We start from the raw sequence: 19,411 nt of genomic DNA on the forward strand, positions 1-19,411 counted from the left end.
TTTTGTAAATGGGGGGGTGGGGGCTGGGGGTGGATGTAACATCACAGATGCTTGCCTTTTCCATTCTGAGAATATTGGCAGGAGAAGAGGAATTAGGGTGGTACGTGGGTACCCGAGTTTCCTTATATGCGCAGAACAACGTGTCTTCCGGTGGGGGCACCATAACCTCTTACGGCAGCCAGTGGGGAGTGGGTTCTCTTTTCTTGGGGGCTCCTGGGCCAGCAGCAGCGGCGCCATCCGGCCCTTCTGCCGTGGGACAGAAGCTGATGGTGAATGTGGGCAGTGTTCATGCTGCTTATTCAGCTCCCAACGTGTTCATAGTAGCAGCATCCAGGACGGCCTCCGCGAGGGACAACAACCACGGAGCACATGCCTCCTCCCTGACAACCCTGCCTTGCTCCTCCTCGGCCCCACTTGGGCTTCAGGGGTGCTCATGCCCCTGCCGCGCAGCCACACTCTCCCCTGTGCCCCACCTTTCAGCTTTACAGCGGGGCATCCGGCCTCACCTGTTGGCAGAAGCAAACATGAATCAAGCCCCCATTTCCAATCTTCCAGGCTCATAAAACTTGCCACCCTTTTCAAGGTGGGGTGGCCCATCCCCTATTTTATCTCTGGGGGAGAGCAGGCACAGATGCGGCTGATGGATGGGAAGTTTAGAAAATGAAGTCTTGGAAATCGATAGAAGAATATACAAGCTATGTATCATGTGAGCACCTCTTGTCTGTGCTTCAGTAAATCAAAAGTAAGGAATGGCAGGCTTCCTGCAACCAGGGACCCCCGGCCTTTCCCTGAAGGTGGGGGCTTGCATAGCGATTGGGTTTTCACAGTACAAGCACATGTTTTCTACTTCAATAGACCTAAAAATAGGCCCTGATACTGATTTTTTTTTCTTTTAATATCTCTGCCCCCAACTCCCAGCCCTTTTCCTTTTTAATTTCCATCCTGTAGGCACTTGGCGTCCAAACGTCTCTTGTAGAGGCGCAATGTATTGCAAGATAAGCTGCCTCAGTGGTTCCCAGAATGAACGGTCATCCCCAGGGCTGTGTTACTGTGACATTAGCAAACTCTGATCCTCCTGCAGTTTGAATGCCTCAGTGCCTCCGAGATGATTATCTGTGAGGCTCCTTACACCCCAGGCTGTGGGCAGCACTTGGCTGCAGAGTTGCTTGGAGGAGATTGGCACAGGGGAGTCACTTGGAGGAGATTCACAAAGGGGAGTTGCTGAAGGAGATTCGCACAGGGGTTGGCGGAAGCCAGGAGGCCAGAGGGCCTGGAGGTGGAGTAGGAGTCCCCTGGCTCTGCACTGCTCAGCTTCCGGCCAATATCCATCCTCTCATCCCCAAAAAAACACCCAGATTTGAATCTCAAGTCAGAAGACTCCACCACACCACCCTCTTCCCCTCCTGGTTGCATCCATCTCCAGACCCCCATGGCCTCCCCTCCTTCCTTGAATATTTTGGTTTCTTGATCACTGTGATTCTTCCCAGTCCTCTCCAGCATAATTCATGGGGATTCTTCCCCCAGCTTGGTCTTTTCCTATTTTGATTTCTTCTTCTCTGCTGAGCTTGTCTTCAACTTCCCTCCAGCTTCCACGTTGGCTTTGTCATTATCACCCCTTTCTATGGTTTCATAGTCTCCAGCTCAAGACTTCCACTTTCCAGCCCCTACATCCAGTGACTTCAGTTCACTCCTTCAGGGATCACCTTCCAGCCCCACCTATAACTTGTCGGTCCTATCACCTGTCCACCTTCCCTTCTCATATCCCAGCATACCTGCTAACTTGCTGCAGTTTCCTGATCAATCGTAATAATCCCATTGCAAACGCTCTCATCCCTTGCCCCTCTCTTATTTCCCAGTTGCTCAGCAAAACCTCTGACCGGGTTAAATCCAACTTTCCCCCTCCATGGTGCTTACACCTTTACAAGCAGAGTGTGGCTGGAGAACAACACCTCAAGTGTGCTGACGGGCCCACTTTCAATTGATGAGCCTTAAACTCAAGTGGGCGTTGGTTGCCGGCTGGCATCATACATCATTTCTCTGGTCCGTTCATTCTCAACGCTCTCCCAGATGAGTGGTCATACCTTCCCCTTTCTCCTTAAGCCTCCACCGCCTCCCCCTCCATCTTCATCTCCACAAATAACCTTGCTTTCTAGTCGCTGAAAGAATGGAACAATCAAAGAGAATGTTCACAAACTCCCACCCCTGCAACTGCCCTCCTGCCCACGTGTGTTTCAACTCCTCTACCTCACTCCGATTCTGTGCATGGACTGTCCATGCTCCTGGCCTGTGCCAGATCTGACCCCTCTCGCCTGCTCAAGGACATCCCCTGGGCACTCGCCCTGCTTGAGCCTGCATCATCCATTGTTCACTCTCTCCCAGTCCACCCCCATCAGCACGCAAACCTGCTGTTATTTCTCCTGTCCTAAAAAAAAATGTGCCCACTTCCTCCTCCACCAACTTCAGCAACCTTCTTGAAAGATCTGTCCACCCTCACTCTCCCAAACTCCTCTCCTCCCACTCTTTTCTAGACCATTCAGGGTCTCATCCCTGCCGCTCTACCCAGTTGTTCTTGTCAAGGCCATTGTTGCCTTTCCAGGTGCTAAATTCAGTGGTGGCTTCTCAGGTACCCTCCTGACCTATTGGCAGCATTTGGCAGCACTGCACTCCTTTCTTAGCGAAATACTTTCTTCACCAGCATCCAAGACCCACGCAGTCCTGGTTTTCCTCCATCTTTACTGTCTTCTCCTGTCTCTGGTGCTGGTTTCCCTTCATCTCACCAGCTCCCTGACTTTGGAGGCGTCCAGGGCTCAGCCTCTGAGCCTTTCCTATTTTTCTCTCTACACGTAGCGCCTCCGTAATCTCAGCCAGATACATGGCCTGAAATGGTTTAAATGCAGCTATATGGTGGCAACTCCAAATTTATATCTCATCTGAACTCTCAAGTACATATTTGACATGTCACTTCTGTGCCTAAGCCTTTCAGTGACTCTCCTCTGGCTGAAGGATAAAGTCAGAAATCCTGAATGGGACATAAGAGCTCCTTGATGCTCTGCCCCACTACTATTATTTTCCATTCTTAACTCAGTCTGGCAATGCCTTGGCCTCTGTGATCCTCTGATTCTGTAAACAGGCCACTCTCCTCAGGCCTTTGACAGTGTTGTCCCCTCCCAAGGACTCCCAGCAACCCTCCCTCTCCTCCCAGGCTTGGCTAATTACTTCTTCAGGTTTCAGGGACCTCTGATGTCCTTCCTAAGGTTCAGGTGGCCTCCGGTGCTCAACCCTGTCATAGAAATAACCAGCTTGCATGTGGCCATACACTGGACTGGGGGCTCCTTGAAGGCAGACACCATCCCATTGCTGTGGGATCTCCTGGAAGAGTCTGCCCATTTCCTGTCTACTGTTTAGTCCTATTTGTTCCTATACTATAGCCCCAATTTTGCTAGAGGTGGCAACATGCCCAACTGCCTCCTAGCTTCTTTCCGGGCAGGGGTGGCCATATGACTAGTCCCAGCCAGTGGGGGGCGGGTTCCTGGGAAAGCTGTGTCCTCCTAAGGTAACCACTGCCACTTCTGTTTTCCTTCCCACTGTCTGAGGCCACACAGGAAGTGGCCATTTGTGACCATGAATAATAAGCCACATGCTAAAGACAGTGGCAGGACAGAGAGAGCAGGCACATCGTGACACCATGGAGCTTCAGGCTCTAGACTGTGGATTCGGGGGACGTGGAAACAAGCAGCAATGGCCCTCCCGTTTGGTTAGCCCTCTCTAGTTGTTCTTCTGTGACCCACCGCTGAACACACTTCTGCAGGAAACACCCCAACCCTGGCAGAGCCACTAGAGGACATGGCTGTGTGATGAATGATTGCACGGACTGCTTACCAGTTTCAACCCACATTGTGCTTTCCAGCGTTTGCCTGAACTCTGCCTCTGCCCCCTCTTCCACCCCATTTATGTCTAGTGAAAGGAAATTTCTCTCTCAAATCTCAGAGTGAATACCTCCTTTTGAAGTGGGCTCTGATCCCTTCTATCCTATGTGCACCTGGATTTATTAATGTGCATCATCCCTCTGCTATTTAAACCACCATGATTGGTATTATAGCTGTTCATAGTTGATTCTGACCTCCTGCTTAGGAGGCCTTAGAGAGTAGGTTGATACATTTATTTGCCCTCCCCACCGCATACCCCCCTACATAACCCTCCCAGAGCCTAGAACACTGCCTCATGCATCACAGATTATCAATAAATACTTTTTGGATGAGAGCTGTGGCTGTCCAGTAGCCCCACCCACCTCCTCTGGCAAATCCTTTCTGACCACATCACCCTACTTTCTGCACCATGCTTTTGGTGATGGCACCGATTTCCTTGTCTTAGGTTTGTTGCCTATAAATACATTGAAAGCTCAAGTTTTGGCAGAAATCACATCCAAATCTGTGTTTCTGCTCTCTCCTCCTCATTCCCAAGATAGTATCAGTACCTTACAGATAGTGGAGGGAACGCATGTGCTGATCAAATGCTTGACTTGGCTAAAGCAGATACTTGCTGCTGGCATTGGTGGTCTAACCCCCCTTTGAAGGAGGTTGGTGGCCTGCCTCCCTTTCTCTCTGAAGGCCTTCCAAACATGTCAGCTGCTTTTCGGAGCCTTGATTCCCGACCCCATGCAGAGATTTCAGAAACACTCTAGAGCCCTGGCTTTTATTTCCTAAAACAGATTTCCTAGAGCTCATCCAAGTTCTTGGTGGTATAGGCTCTTTTAACCCATCCCACTTCTCTCAACTACTCTCCAAATCTCTCCTCTGTAATCTGGTTCCTTTTGGCCCCTCCTTTTCTCAGATGATTTCTAGGTGAGAGGGAGCATCCCATTTGGGGACAGATTAATTCTAGGAATCCCTAGAGGGATTTCCCTAAAAATGCAGTCCAAGACAAACAAATCCCAGGACCTCACCCTTTAGAGCTGAAAGCCAGGAGACAGTCCCCAGGGAGCAGAAGCATTTGACTAATGAGTTTGTAGCAGAATCTGTACCCTTGATTCTTGGAAACTCCTCTGATTGAGCAGAGGAGCTAAGAGATCATCTCAACTCAAATGCCACGAGGGCCAGGAAGGCAGTGTAAATTAGTTATTTGGGGTTTGCATGATGCGTGACAACTGACATCCATCTTAAATGTTGGAGATTGTCACCTGGGTTCCCCAGAAAGCAGAGCCTGAGATAGAGGCTCATTGGTGTGCCACAATTTTCTCAGGGGTGCAACAGTATGAAGTCAGGGGAGTGAGGCAGAGAAAGGTAGAGACAATATGAGGATGCATTATCAAACTGGCCACCACCAAGGGCAACTTCATGCTCAATCTTGTAGAAATACACCCAAGAAACTGCAAAAACTGTCCAGGAGGTGGAGGCAGGAAAGAAAGAAAGAAGATTTGTCTACCAGTTCCAATATCCCATTTGCCAAAGGTTGGCCCCACTAAGCACTAACTTTTCTTCACTTCTGGATTTTAATCCATGACAGCCCAAATATGTTCATTGGCATCCCATGTCCTGGTGTCAACAGTGCCGGAGGTGAGAGGTATGCAGTGGGCAGCCCAGACACCAGGCATGGACCCCCAGGTAGTGACTCACTGCATGACGCCTGTTGGAGCCCATGCGGGACTGCTCACTGCTGTAGCAGAGCGAGAGGTGGGTCAGGCCAAGGGGACCTGAAATGGTGCCTAAGAGATGGCTCATATGATCCACCCCAGCACTACTCCATTCACCTTGACTTTCCATCACATCTGGCACTCAGAATACAAGGTGAGGCCTCCATTTTTGTGAACAGAGAGCTTCACCTCTTTTCTGAAGGGGAAGGTACAGATACAGCCAGTCACAGAGTCTCCTCCAAGATGGTAGTTAGCCAGACTTTTTTTTTTTTTTTTTTAGAGACAAGGTCTCACTCTGTCACCCAGGCTGGGATGCAGTGGCACAATCATAGCTCACTGTACCCTTGAACTCCTGGGCTCAAGTGATCCTCCCATCTTGGCCTGCTAAAGTGCTAGGATCGTGGATACAGAAATAATTGTAAAGAGTTCAGGTAAGAGGATTGGTGAAACAAGCCACAGTCTCACTTCTGCAAGTGGACTTGAGGCTGCAATTTAACATTACCATCTTTCTCCACCGTCCATCCTGGATTTTCCTCGCCCTTGGCCAGCACTTTGGCTGTGTGGGTCACTGGCCTTGTGGGACCTGGGTTTGTTGTTGTTGTTCGTTTTGTTTAGTTTATTTGAGATGGAGTCTTGCTCTGTTGCCCAGGCTGGAGTGCAGTGGCTTGATCTTGGCCCACTGCAACCTCTGCCTCCCAGCTTCAAACAATTCTCCTGCCTCAGCCTCCTAAGTAACTGGGACTACAGACCTGTGCCACCACACCTGGCTAAGTTTTTGTATTTTTAGTAGACATGGGGTTTCACCATGTTAGCCAGGATGTTAGTCTCAATCTCCTGACCTCATGATCTGCCCACCTCAGCCTTCCAAAGGGACCTGGTTTTTTATCCCTGCAGAGTCCAGGCTCCTAGAGGCTTTGCCCTTGTTGAGTCACAGTTATCATTATCATGGAAGCAGCAAAAGATGCCCCAGTGAATCTTCTGGCTTTCGGACACACTCATCGCTGCCCCCATTGTGTAGCAGCAACACCCCTAATTTCTCGTGGCAGTCAGGGTAATCAATCCTGCCAACGTAGTAACTATTTTATTTACCTGATGGTCCACCAGCATGAAGAACCCAGAGTATCTGGGTAACTGTTGCAACTTCAAGTTCAGTAGCACCCCCTACCCTTTGTCCTCTGGCATTCATCACCTGGGAATCAGGACCTCTAACCTGGCAGAGCCTAAGTTTACTGGGAGAGGAGGCACAGACTTCTCAAGCAGGTCTCTAGGAATAATGGTGGGAGGGCAAATCCCGCTTCTACCCCTTGATTCCCACTTGTGTGTGCTCTACCTATTAGTGACTTGTGGGTCATGTATTGTCCCTGAGTTGGTGCCTTAGCTTAATAGGACATTTCACCACTGTCTTAGGCTGGCTGCTTCAGCATGATGGGATTCAGATATAAGACCAGTGGATCCCATGACCATGTGTCTATTGGTACGCCTACTTAGGTGACTTGGGTTTCTTGGTTTGAGACAATGTCATACGGGATATCATGGCAAGAAACCAGGTATTTTGTATACTCTCAGATGGTGGTACTGGTGGGGGTTCTGTGGCCAGGAAGGCAGACCTGTACCCAGAGTAGTACCAGTGCTGGAAAGAATAAATTGCTGCCCCTCCCAGCGTTGAAGGAATCTAATTCAATCAACCTACCACAAAGTGGATGGCTAGTCTCCTTAAGGAACGTTGCTACATTAAGGTCTCAGTATGAATCTCTGTTGCTGCCTGTTTGCATATTCAGCAGTGGCAGTTGCATGATCAGTCTTGGTGAGAAGGAGCCCATGATGTTGGCCCATGCATAGCCTCCATCCTTTCTGTCATAGTCACTCTGCACCTGCATGGGGTGGCTGATAAGAGAAGCTGGCTGACATCCCCAGGATGAATCATCTTCCCATCTGATCGGTGAAAATTTCCTCTGCCATCAATGCATCTGGCATTAGTGGGAGATACATGATCCGCATGTTTTGTTGCTTTATGCCCACTACCATAGGCCCATCTACATACCTCTCCCTGATCTTTCAATCTAATTTTTTCTAAGCTCCTGACTTAGAAGCCAGGTGACTGGCGACCATACAGGGGTCCATGTAAATCCATGTTTCAGGCAGTATTTCCCTCTCTGAGACGTGGACAACCAAGTGTACTGCTCATGGCACTGCCCACTGATGGGATTTTTCAACACTACTGATCTTAGGGCCATTTCGTGTTCTCACCAACATAATGTGCTGGCCTATTTTTCCTATTTGTTATCCAGATACAAGTTATTTTTCCCCTCTGTTGGTCAGAACCCCACATGAGTCCATAGGTATGAATTGGGGGAGAGGGGCTGGTGCAATAGAGGTCAATGACATGGGGTCTGTTCATTTAGTTCATTTGTGCTTTTTGGTCCTGCTTGGGCCTCTTCCTGAAGATACCATTTCCACCACACAAGGGACTCTATTGCCTTGACTCCATGACTCAGCGGATTCGAGAAGAAGCCCCTGATGAGTAGCTCAGGTTTTGTAGTCCCTTGGTGCTGCATGGTCCCTCTCTCTTCCAGGGCCCACACCAAACAGTGCTTCAGAAGGCATGGTCTTGTTCCAGACTATAGGGGGTTTTCGCTACATCTCTCCTATTGAGGCTCTGCCAAAGACTCCCCATGCATCTTCATCCACCACACATACCTCTAGAGTGTCTGATCTGCTGGGACATACAACCTTAATGTTGGATTGCACCAGTAGCTAAAACCCCTGCAGACCTTTATTTTGCTTTGGGCTCCACTCAAAACTGGAAGCTTTTCCAGTCACCCCAAAATTGGGTCAGATCAGTGTTGCCAAATGTGCTACACACTGCCTCAAAAATCCAGAGGCCCACTAAGCACAGTGCCTGCTTCTTAGTGGAAGGAAATATTCAATCCAACAGTTTGTCTTTTACCTTAATGGGTTGGTCTTAGAACGGTCCAAACCACTAGACCCCTAAAAACATCACCAATGTGGCATAGTCCTAGATTTTCGTGCAGTTATCTTCTACCTCTGGTTCTCAAGTGCTTAATAAAATCTTCAAGTTTTCCATTTCGTGCTCACCAGGTACAATTTGCTTGTTGTCATCCATACAGTGAGCCAGTGTGATATTCTGCGGAATTCAAGATGACTACAGTCCCTTTGGACTACACTATGACAAAGAACAAGAGTGTTAGCACAGCTCTGGGATAAGACAACAAATGTGTCCCCACCATATGAAGATGAACTGCCTTTGATCCTCCCTACTGATGGGGAAGAAGGCATTTGCTTGATCAATAGCCTCTTACAAATGCCAGAGGCTATTTGACCTGCTCTAGTAAAATTACCACATCTGGCACAGAAGCTGCAATCAGGGTTGCTGCCTGGTTTAGTTTATTCAAGTCCTCAGTCATTCCCTATGAACAATTTGGTTTTAGCAGGACCAGAATGATGAGCCGAATGAGGATGTGATGGGAAACACCCACCCTACATCCTCTAAGTTTTTAATGAGGGCACTAATCTCTGAAATTCTCCCAGTATGTGGCAATAATTCTTCCATTTTACTACCTTGTCTGAGCTTGGTGGTAGTTTCAGGGTATCCCACTTGGCCTATCCTACCAGAATGGCCCCTTATTCATGGGTTGTGGATTCAAATGGGAGCGTTCTGCCGGCATCTATTCAAATACACTTGCAGGGACTGAAGGAATGACCACAGGGGTGGTCTATGGATCCACGGGACCCACTGCAGGACAGACTTGGACCCCAAGTCCCTTTATCACCTGTCCCCTTATTGTCAGTGTGAGTGTTAAGTCATTCCTGGTATTTACCAGTCCTTAGAAATGTGGGCATTTCCCTTGCTTCCATGCAGTCACTCTAGCTGTAGATCCCTTTGGGAAAGGATTGGAGGAATACAAATCTCATATGCTTGTGGTGGCATCCTGTGGTCCTTCCTCAAGGGGACCTTCTTCTTCTTCTCTCAATGGATGCTGGGTCTGTGAACTGACTTAGATCTGGAGACCAGGTGAGGGTCTGATGTCGTCCTTCTGCTTGCCATTTCTTGATATTTTTTTTCACAATTACGCAAATTAAGCAACTCCCTTGCAGCTGTCCATCTGTCTCACACCATGGCTGATTAGCCATCATCAACTATCTCTGCAGGTCTGTGTTCCTTGGTTGCTTCTCTAGCTTGCTACTCACGTTGCCTCTGGTGTTAAAGGGGCAGCACCCGGCCTCTGTTCTTCCAGAATCTTGTCCTGCCCATTGATCACAGGGAGCACAATTCTATCATTGGCCTCAGCCTACTGAGGGTGGCCACTGCAGAATTTCTCAGAGATGCTTGTGCTCTCCACCCGAACCAGGGCATCCCTTCTTACCTTGGGGAGGGGGATTCTCTGGGTACTCCCAGAGAAAGCTGTATTCATTTCCCATGGCTACTCTAACAAAGTACTACAAACTGGGTGTCTTAAAACAAAACAAATGTATTTTCTCTCATTTCTGAAGGCCGGAAGTCCAAAATCAAGGTGTTGGCAGAGCCATGCTCCTTCCAAAGACTCTAGGGGAGGATGCCTCTTTGCTCTTCCAGCTTCTGGCTTGTGGCAGCACAACTGCAATCTCCGCCTCCATCTTCACATGGTTGTCTTCTCTTTGTGTCTCTCTGGATGTCCTCTCCTCATCTTAGAAGGACTGCTGTCATATTGGATTAGGGCTCACCCTTAATGACCTCATCTTAACTTGATTACATCTACAAAGACTTGACTGAGGTCACATTCGCAGGCACCAGGAGTTAGGACTTCAATGTATCTTTTGGGGGAATGCAATTCAATCCATAACAATAGCTAACTGGTAAGTTCCCGGGTCCTATATAGATAATTCATTTTAAAATTCCTACCTCCCTGTGCCTTCTGACCCCTTCTTCAATCCTATGCTGAGGAGGTTCTGGCATTTCTACTCATTTGCTCTAAACCATTGTCACGGCCAAACTCTAAGATGCCATCCTATCACACTGTTTGGACCAGTTCTAGGTCCTAACACTCAATCCCAGTCAAGGGCTTACATCAAGAGTTAGTGTCACAAATTCTCCCCCTGGCAGCCTTCTCTCCCCCACCTCCCTCCTCTATCCAACCCCGGGCAATGTTCAAGCACCAAGGCCATGGCTTACCCCAAGGCCTCACTTTCTACCTGCAGCTCTTCCCAGTATTCTACAGGTGATAGCTCAGATAATCCTGATGCCATTGCATGCCAGGACTATCATCACCCAACTTATCGCCAGGGATGGGGTTCTTCTTGCCAAAACTCCTGTGAGTAATCCAGCTCCAGAATCCCATCTTGAAGGCTCTTACTGGGGCCACTCCTAATACCAACTGTCCTCTCTTGGGTTTTCCACAAAGGCTGAGGCAAAGTCCTCTGTGCTACTCCTTTATTAGGGAACACAATCCCAGGAAGGAGAGCAAGACAGGGAGGGGCAGAACCACCACAAGGAGGGCACATTACTGAGCTGTCTGTGGCCAAGTGCTACTGATTGTTCAATCTTGCAAGATCATTTCAAGAAACTGTCTACCTCGGAAGCATCTGCCAGGAGGGAGAAAGAGGGAAGAATTTTCCATTAACTCCTACTTTCCATTGATCAAAGTTTTGTCAAACTGGTCATTAACCCCTAGCACTTTCAGGCTGTGCACATGTGGGTGCTAAGCAGGATTCTTCAATCCCGTCTGCACCTCAAAAGGGAAGCCCAGGGATGTGAGGCAAGGGGCCCGTGGCAGAAGGTGCAGGCATGGAGCAAGGCACTATCTGGTTGACGTGCATGAAGTTAGTTGGAGCCCATCAAGAGCTGGTAGCAGCAGATGCCCTTGAAGCTAGAGACAGATGAGGCTAAGAGGATCTAAGGGGTCCAAAATAAGAGTTTGATAGAGTCATCAAGGGATCGTGGGCTCGATGGCACAGAGGATGTGCTTGGATGGCTCCATCCAAGGAGAGCAGCTGCACTCAGCCCCAGCCAGTTGCTCGATCTTCTGATTTGTTTTCAAGAAAGCTAGTTTACTGAGTTTTCCTTTAAAGTTGATAAGCAATTCAGATTTAAAATGTAATGTGGGCCAACACTGCAGGTCAAATAAAATGTTTCTGAATATTGCCCACAGGGAACCATAGGTTTGCAATTTCTGACCTACTCATCTTAAGGAACTGGGTCAGGAGGGGAAGGGGGCAGGGTCGAGCCTAGCACTGGATGTCCTAACTCCAAGACCAGTGCTCTTTTCCCCATTTTTAGAAGGCTGGCCTTAGCATTCATGGCCTTAGCAAGATCTCTAGCCTGCCATGAGTCAGGAATTTCCCCTCTCCATGATGTAACTGCACCCAGGTGAGGGCACAGTCAACCCATCCGCTGCCCCACCCCTCACCCTGACGGGCTCTTGACCTCCCATGGGGGCTGGGTACTCAGGTCCCACTGATTCTCAGCCTTGTTGGCCTGGCTGATGAGGTGGAGCTGGTGGATTCCCACCACACTGCCAACCTGAGACTGGGGACCCATCAATCCTGCTCCCGCATTGCCTAGGACACCCCCGTGACGGATGAAGGACCTCGGCCGTGAATCATCTCGCTCACCTTTTTCCATCTCCCAGCCAGCTTCCTGGAGCTGGAAAGATGAATGTCTGCAGAATCTCACCTGCTCTCTTGAATAATTTCCCTTTAAAAGAGGCCACTTATCAGTAATTCATTACTCGTCTTTGTTAACATAAACAAGACAGAGAAGTTGGGGTGGGGGACGATCCTTCCTGCTCCTCCTCCCAGCTTCTGCCACTGCTGCTGCCTTCATCATACCTCTGTCACTCCGGCTGGCCTCCAACCTCAGTTCTGCTTTCCTGCTGTGGAGCAAAGCAAAGCCAGGGTCTTAAGGAGAGCTGCTCCAGCTGGTGGCACCCTCTCTGGCAGATGGCATACAGCTGTTTCTGGTGACATCTGGATGAGCACAATCAGCTCCAATTGATGATTTCTTTTAATCTTGAATTAAATGTCACATGTTGTCTCTTTCTTTTATGGCCCATATACATCCCTGTCTGTGTTGTCTATAACTACAGAATAAGATATCGCTGGCCAGGGACCACTTCTCTGAAAACCAGTCTTGTTCCTCTGCAATCTGCATTTGTTGGAATATAAAACTGGCCCCCAAGGCAGGAACATGGAGGGCCTGGAACAGCAGGGATGACCCTGGGAAGGACAAATGTCAGAATCACAAAACAAGGACCATAGCCCATTCTGTTACCCCTGGAGTCTTTCTTGGCAGGGGGTGTGTGTGGCATCAGGATGAGCCCTTGGAGGTGATGGCGGTTTCTGTCAAAGGCACAATTCCAGGATTCGGCCCTGCCAGGGTGAGAGCTGTCAAGAACTAAGGGAGGGAGCAAGGCCTTTTGAATGCTGAGAACCAGGGCAAGTGGCCAGACAGGCAGAGAAGTCCCCCATCCCTCTCCTTCTGAGCAGAAGCAAAGAAAACAAGAAAAGGACGGAACTTTCAGTGTGGTTTGTCCCCTGGTTAGGGACTGTAGCTAATTTTTTATGCCACCACCAGAAGACTAGGAAGAAGTTATTTTTCTCTAGACTTCACTCCCAACATCCAAGTTCTTTCCCCATTTCTCATATCCAGCAATATCTCATCCTGTAATGACAATGGCAGTATCACACAGGTCATTCAAGGACATGAATTTTATAGCTCTCCCCTCCCCTATCCATTCTCCAGCATCTATAGGACATCACAAAATCATAAGTTGGATCATGCCACCCCCTTGATTAAAAACCTTGAGTGATATCCCATTGCCTTCAAGACCAAGTAGTGTGCCTTGTAGTGTGCCCTGGTCTCTGACCACTCTTGACCCTCATCCTACATGCCCCCCACCCAATTGCTCCTGCCACGCAGGCCTTCTTTCCGCCTCTAGGGAGCCTTCTGCTTCTTCCTACCACAGGAACTTTGCACGTATTAGTCCTTCTACCCGGAATGGCCTCTCTACTCTACCGCCACCCTAGCCTCCCATTTAGTAACGCCAAAACTCTTATTTATCTGTCAGGTCTTGACTTAGGCATTAGGTTCTCCAGGGGGCCTTCCTCGCTGACCTAGACTATATCAGACATGCCTTGTTCTCCTGCCCTTACGCTTCAGTTACCCAGTGAACTCATAATGATTTGCCTAACATCCATTCTCCCCACTAGACTTCATGTCCATGAGATGAGGGGCTGTGCCCTGTCTGCTGCTACTTGCCCAGGGGCAAATACAGAGCCTGCCACAGAGGGGCCCTTTGCGGAAAGAATGAATGAGGGAGGAACTGCATGTGAGGGCATCCCAGCCCAACTGCTCTCTACATAGCTGGTCTCGCTGCAGACTCTCTTCACTGTCTCCAGCCTGTGTCTCCTCCTCCACCATCAGAGATCTGTGCCCTCTGCTCAGACTCCTCAGCTAAGGCCATCTCTCATCACCTTTTCTGCTCCGTGGCAGTGCAGGGTCCTTGTTCTGACCTCAAAATCACCTCCTCTTTGGCTTCAGGATGAAATGGGTCTACCTGAGGCTGAGGAGCCCCAGTTGCCGCCTTCTCCTGCAGGAGGGGCCTGACTGGAGCTCCCCAGCTGCACCGTCTCCTCCCCAGCTTCCATCTGTCCTCAGGGAGGGGCCCTGAGTTCACACTCCAGACCCCAATCTAGGGTCACAGTCTCATCCCAGACCACAGTGGCATGAATAAAACAACACAGAGCATTTGTAATTCAGTGGCTGCTCTATCTTTCTGTCTCCAGCCGGCCCAAAGGGAGACCCAAAGCCAGCATGATTTTAGGGAGGTTTGGGGGCATTTGCCACAGGATGGTGGGGTAATGACTGGGATCCTTGCTGCCAGAGGCCAGCTGTCTAGTGATGGATGTTAATATCCTGTCTCTGGGAACCCAGAAAATGGTTGTGCCATCATTTGCATATATTTGCATCTCCTACACTGCCATCTATCCCAGGGTCTGCAACCTCTGCCCGGGAGCCAGGCTGGCCAGCAGGCCGGTTTTCCTTGGCAGGCAGCCTGGAAATCCTCCCACCCCAGCTGCCCTTGCCACGGTGGATGCTGCGGCTGCATCCCCAACCCTCTCAGGCCCCCCAGGATGGCAGCTCTGCTTTCTGCTCATGAATAGGCAGCCAGTCGATGGCAGCTCAGCTACTTCTCATACCGCCTCCCCAACCAGGGCAGGGTGTGCAGTCAGGCCTCCCACCCACCCTCACCTCCCCTTGTCCTACCCCAAGTGGAAAGAGCTTGGTAACGTGGCATTTGCTCACTCAACCATTCAGTAGGCTTATTGAGCACATACTAAGTGCCAGGTGCTGTGCTGTGGATTGGGTCTATAAGGAAAGCAGAGGGGCCATTCTGAGACTAGTCAGGGTGCCGCTCACCACGCTGGGGTCCAATAAGCCAGAGCTATGTTCTTCCCATTGTCCTCGCTTTACCGTCCCCCATGCTGGACTTGAAGTTTCCATCCTTGGCCCTTTAAGGGCTCCATCTTCAGCACCACTCACTGTCAGTGGCTCTCCTAGAAGGGCAAGAGCCCTCCCTGTTTGGGGCACAATGTAGGTGGAGATGTGGGCCACACCCATGGGAGCTTCCTGGCCCTGGCCCCTGTACTTCCTCGGGGATGAAATGGGTCTTTCACCCCAGTGGGCAGGTAGGGGTCTCAATAATGGTTTTCCTTTTTTTGGCTTCTGGTCCCATAAACATGACAGGCAGACGGCAGTATGGAGCTAAGAATGACGATGGGGTATGTAGATAAAGCCCACGGTTAGCCATGGGAAAACCAAGTTCCAGACTGGTCCTGTCCTCGGAACTCTTGGGGGCCTCAGGCCTCATGGTCCAGACCCTGTGAGCACAGTTGTCTTTGGCCAGTTCCCAAGAGGCCAAGGCTCCAGATAACAGTCCAAAGGCTCAGGCAGACAAGGGCAGCTTCCCCTTCCCAGTGCAATGGAAGTAGAGACTTGGTCGACATCTTCCTTCCTGGTGGCCTCTCCTTCTCTGTTCCCTGTTTCTCTTGGTGGCTCTAAGTTCTCCAATTCCTCCAGGCTAGAAACCTCACTTTTCTAGGTCGTTGCTGTCCCCTGTGTGGCAACCCCAGTCCAGGTGGTTGCCACATCCTGTTTCAGAATGCTTTTCGCAGCTGTCTCTGCTACCATTAAAGTTGAGCCTGGAATGATGACGCTGTTACTGCAGGCTCTTGGCCAGTCTCCCATCTTTGATCCAACTTATTCTGCTGCCAGATTAAAAGTAAAATTCCTAAAACAAAATCCCATCAACACTTTCAGTGACCCTCCTATTACCCATAGAATAGAGCCACTTCTCACTCTCATGCCACAGTTTTTACCACAGCACCTAACACAGTGCCTACTACAGGTGATAATAATAGTAGCTAACATTTTTGGCATAATGACCACCTGCCCCAAACTGTTTCAAGTGTTTGATTTGTATTATTTAATCCATTCAGCAACCCTGCAAGGTAACTACTATTACTACATTTTACAAACAAATAAACTAAGGCACAAAATGATTGAGGAACTTGCTTAAAGTCCTACAGTTAGTAAGTGGGAGAGCTGGGATTTGAAAGCTTGGGATCTGACTCAAGAGCCCACACTTTCAACCACCATGCAGAAATATATCCCCAGATGTAAAGTTAATGTGTGTTGTATGCATCAATACATGCCTTCGTGCACCAATACATGAAAAAACGAGTGACTGAATTAATGAAGTTACTCCACATCACAGGTCCCCAAGACGAAGGTACTGATACCTTCTAGAATAGTTTCATTGTGCCTTCTTCTGAGCAGAGACAGTGTAACAAAATTGTTACGGGCACGGGCTAAGGAATCAGGTTTGGGTTTGAATTCTGGTGTCGCCATTTATTGGCCATATAGGTTTGGCAACTTATTTGAGCTTTGCAACCTCTATTTCCACTTCTGAAAATGGGAATAATAATAGCACTGATTGTGGATCAAATGAAATCACAGTTATCTAGCACAAAGCACAATGCTTGGTAAATGGCAGGGGCTAATCACACAGCCGCCACAGTTCCCATGAGAGCTGTCCTTTGTCCCCAGTGTTTCCGTGGACGGTCTAAGCAACAAGGTTGAAGTGTTCAAAATGTGATTTGTGCTCTGTTGGCTAAAGACAGCAGGTGTGATGGGCAGCCAGGGTGGAAAAAGAAGAAAGTGGTGGGCTCTGGGTGCAGAGAGGGGACCCAAGAAGGTCTAGAAATGGCAGAGAGGAAGCATCCACCAGCCGGCATGCAGATCACACAGAGACGGTTCTGCTTCCCTCGCCTGTTTAATATGAAACTTGGTGAGAATTGATGAAGTCATTTTTTAAGTCATAAAGCACTGCAAACACATTTGTATTATTTTTCTTCTGTGCCATGGGTAGTTTTGTGGTTTTGTCTTTTTTTTTTCAGTTCTCAGATGTTTAGCAAACACCGACTATCTTCCAAAAAATGTAATTTTGTGGATGGATACATTTTAAAATGGTATGCTTTGGTCAAGTCAGTAATGTCTATTTTTCTTTATTGATGACTTCTCATTTCAGTGGGTCACTGACAAGAAAACTCACCTGGAGGCCAAATTGTCTCTAATAACAAGTCCAAGATATGTATTCCAGCTGTAATCCTCTTCCTGGGTGGTCAGTTGCCTAGGAACAAAGACTGGGTCTTCCTCATGTTTTGTTGCAGGGGCCAACAGTGCCTGGCAAGACAGGTGGACACTCGGTGACTGCAGACTGGATTCTGGTTCATCTGACTGGGTTCAAATCCTAGCTCTACCACTAGCTGTGTGAACCTGGGGAAGTGATTTCATGCCTTTGAAGCTCAGTTTTCTTAATTAAAATGGGAATAATCTTAGTAACCTATTTTATAGGGTTATTGTGAAGATTTCTCTCTCTTGTCTCTCCCCCACCCCTTTCTTTCTCTTGTCTCTGCCCCACCCCTCTCTCTCTCTCTCTCTGTCATCTCTCCCTAATCCCTCTCTCTCTCATGTCTCCCCTGCCTCTCTCTGTCTCTCTCTCATCTCTCCCCAACCCCTCTCTCTCTCTTGTCCCTCCCCTACCCCTCTCCTCACTCCCTCCCTCTCCATATTGGGCCCAGTCATTTCAATCATAAAACATCCCTTGTGTTCATATAGCACTCTGGAGTCCACAAGGTGCTCTCAAATACATTATTTCATAAATAGAAACAATTATTTGTCCATTAAAAAGGTATATTTCAATTTTAAAAAGCCTGATCTCATTTTATCAGAAATAAAGAAGTGTTGGCATCCCCATCTCTCAGATGAGGAAGCTGAGCTCAAAGACTTGGCCAGGGTCATATAGCACGCAGAACTAGGACACAAACTGGGCTTTCTGACACCAAGTCCAGATCCCTTTGAGTTAAAGGAAATCAGGCAATAGTTCCAAAATGAATGACATTTATTCAAGCTGAGCCTAATGCAGTTCTCAGATATCCTGACCTTCAGAGGGGGAAGAACTCAGTCAAGCCAGGTGGTCAACATCAAGTGAAGCAAACAACCAGATGAGAGCCTGAATTTTTGCCCCTGTCTTCAGGCTGCTGTTTGTGGCAGGAGCAGAGAATAGCAGGTGGAGGCACAGTTTCAGTCTGATGTGAATCAGGAAAGACCTGGGGGCATATCTGGGAGTGACCTCTTTGTGAATTTGCTGCCTCCATGTGCTAGATTCTCCAAGAGGCACCAATAAAGGCTGGGTACGTTCAGAGAGACTTCTCTGTGCCAGGAAGGTACCCACGTGTGAGCACCTCTCATCACCTCAATGGCTTTGTAAGGAGATAAGATGGTTACCACTATAATTCTTTCCATTTTTAAGATGGATAAAGTGAGGCTTGAACTGTTCAAGTTCATACAGTTAATGATAGCAACAAGATTCAAATGCATGGCTATCTCACCTCAAAGTCCATTCTCTTTCCAAAAAGCCAGATGAGGTGGCAGAGGGGAATAGCAGAAGGAGATATATGGCTTTGGGGGTGGACAGTGAGGGGTTAGGAGTAGGAGGAGGCAGGCACTGGGTAAAGCATTAATTTGGAGAGTCAAGTTATGTAGAAAACTATTGACATGGCGATACAAATGGCTCACTCACCTCTTTTTATTTATTTTAGGTTGTGTGTTTTTTATTGCAGTAGCCATCTCCAAAAATACCATCCAGTATCCATGCCCCTGTGTGCTGCCCTCTCGACGAATCTGAGCTAGCCTCGTGATTTGCTTTTGGCCAGTGGATGGTGGTGGAAGCGATGCTGTGTCACTTTTGAAGCTAAGTTACAAGCAGCCTTGGAGAGTCTTTCTAGATCTCGTGGAGGGCTCACTCTGGGGGAAGCCAACCAGCATGGAAGGAGCATAACTGCCCTGAGACCGCCATGCTGTGAGGATGCCCAGCCAGCTATGTGGAGAAGCTGCATAGACTGAGGGAGAAGCCCAGCTAGTCCCCAGTTATTCCCACCACCCTAACTGAGGCACCAGACCCGTGAGCAAAGAAACCATCATGGATGTCCTGTCCCATCCAGCTTCAGTGTATGAGGACCCCAGTGAAAACCATGAGGCTGAGCCTAGTCAACACACAGAGCTGTGGAAGATAATAGTAAATTGTTCCTTGAAGCCACTAAGTGTTTGTGTGTTTGGAGGTGATCAGGGGCAGACAGATTATGCAGCAGTAGAAAACCAGAACACTTGCATAAATCTCTATGAAGCTGGACATCTGTCTAGACCCGAAGAAGCTCTGGAATGCC

Source organism: Mandrillus leucophaeus, unplaced genomic scaffold (assembly GCF_000951045.1).
Source record: "Mandrillus leucophaeus isolate KB7577 unplaced genomic scaffold, Mleu.le_1.0 Scaffold71, whole genome shotgun sequence".
Taxonomy (NCBI): domain Eukaryota; kingdom Metazoa; phylum Chordata; class Mammalia; order Primates; family Cercopithecidae; genus Mandrillus; species Mandrillus leucophaeus.